Source organism: Onychomys torridus, chromosome 11, assembly GCF_903995425.1.
Source record: "Onychomys torridus chromosome 11, mOncTor1.1, whole genome shotgun sequence".
In the NCBI taxonomy this organism is placed as follows: Eukaryota; Metazoa; Chordata; class Mammalia; order Rodentia; family Cricetidae; genus Onychomys; species Onychomys torridus.
In genome coordinates this window covers 48743108-48745307 of record NC_050453.1, presented here as the reverse complement: position 1 = coordinate 48745307, position 2200 = coordinate 48743108, and the positions used below count along the sequence as shown (strand labels likewise).

General features: G+C 38.8%; 1 pseudogene; it reads right to left on the bottom strand.

The window, feature by feature from the left end:
- Positions 1 to 865: 865 nt before the first annotated feature.
- Positions 866 to 1726, bottom strand: LOC118593416 (annotated as a pseudogene).
- Positions 1727 to 2200: the final 474 nt, after the last annotated feature.

Genomic DNA, 2200 nt, shown 5'->3' with positions numbered 1-2200 from the left:
TGGCCTACACTGCCTGGATGGCCAGGAACCAGAGACTGGAGACTGAATAGCCAAGAGACCTAGGGTATAACCAAACATGACTTGAAAAACAAAATCAATGTTATGATTCCTAATGGTATTCTGCTATACTCATAGATCAGCACCTTGTCCAGTTTTCATGAGGGATGTTTCCTCTGGCAACAGATGGAATCACATGCAGAGACCCACAGCCAGACATCATTCAGAAAAAGTCTCAATTGGAGGTCTCAATTGGGACCTCAAGGAACCACGAGGAAGAGGGGAAGGAAAGGTTATAGGAGTCAGAAGAGATGGAGGACACAGGAGAAAAACAGACTGAAAGTGGCAAGCATAGGACCTGCATGGGACTGCACCAGGTTCTCCATGTATTAGTTACAGCTGTTATCTTGGTGTTCTTGTGGAAATAATAAAGTGGGAGTGGAGGTGTCTCTGAATCTTTTTCCTATTCTTTGGAACCTTTTCCTCCTATTGCATTGAGCTGTCCAGCCTCCACATGAGGGGCTTTGCCTTGTCTTATTGTAATCTTATTTTGTTGTGTTTGGTTTTTGCCTTTTTTGAGGCCTGTTCTTTTCCGAAGAGGAAATGGATGTGGGGAAGAGGGGAAGTGTTTGGGGGGTTGGGGTGAGAGGAGTAACTTTGGTCGGGATTATTGTATGAGAGAAGAATCTGTTTTCAACATAAATGATTTTTTTGAGCTTTTATATTTGTGTTTATTCTTCATTTAACTTTTAAAACACTACTATAGTTGAATATTAAAACAGAAACAATAGCCAAGTAGTGAACATATTATGATTACAGTCCTTCCCACATTCACTACTGCGTACAGAATGACAGAGGAACTGGCCCATTAAGAGGTCTGACACTGAACGCCACCTCTGGGATGATGTTCATCATCCTCATATGCTTCTCCATTATAATGCCACTGTCTTTCCTGGTTTGGATCAAAGTCCACCAGTTCTACCTGATCCTTTTAATCAGTCTCCTCTACTTCCTTCCTTTCAGGAAGGTGTTTTTCCAGCAAAGAGAGTTTATCAGGAGAGAGAAAGCCATTTTCAGGAAAGTTCACCTTAAACTCAATGACCAGACACCCTTTTCCATATGGCCGACGGTATATTGGCATACCTTTGTTTAGCACACATTTTATATCTCCATGATTGACAACCTGACCTGGGTGAGAGGTGATGACTATGGTTCGGTTGTCAAGAGTGGATAGTGGCTTTTGGAAGCTGCACAGTGCTTCAGCCAGCTGTATGTCCATACACATGAAAAGGTCTTCTCCTCGTCGTGTAAAAACAGCACAGTCCTTCTGGTCTAACACAATGATAATATCCCCTGGCTCCAGTCCTAGTTCTTGGTCTCCTTCACCATGGAATGTTATCTTCTGACCATCTTTCATACCTTTATCAATATGAACTTCTAAAATCTTCTTCTCTCACACTATCTTCCTTCCATTGCAGCTTTTACACCTGTCTTTAGGACTGATAAGTTCTCCATGACCCTAGCACTCCATGCACACCGACTGAATCTGCTGAACCATTCCTGGTCTGATCTGACGAATCCTTATTTGCATGCCAGTCCCCCGACAGTTGGGACAGCACTCTACAGCTCCTTTCTTACCACCTTGGCCTTCACATTTGTCACAAATCATGTTCTTCTGAAGAGCCAGTTTTCTTGTGGCACCATTATACAAGTCTTCTAAGATCACGGAGAGTTTAGGAGAGGTAAAAATGTTGTGCATAAATGATTTTTTTAAAAAAGGGAAATAGCTGTGCTGAAATAAATACATACAGATTGTAACAAACAATATATTTTTAACATATTAGATTTGACAATGCCATTCAAAATTCGGTATGATGCTGAAGAGGAAAAATACTACCTAAATCTATGCTGATATATTGATATCAAAGCATTATACTTTGCTTTGGTTTTAATTTTATATAATTTATTTAGTAGTTTAATTTTATTCTTCCCAAGTTTTATTTTCATTCTATGTACTTTCTACTTTCACCTTTAAAAGGATATTACATTAATAAGATATCTATAATAAATTACATTTTTCCTTGAACTGTTTTCAGTAATTTACAGATTTCCATCAAAATGAAGACAAGAATTTACAAATGCCTACATTATGTTAGAATATTGAAAAAGAAAAATAGAAATGAAAACATTAAGTGTATCTATG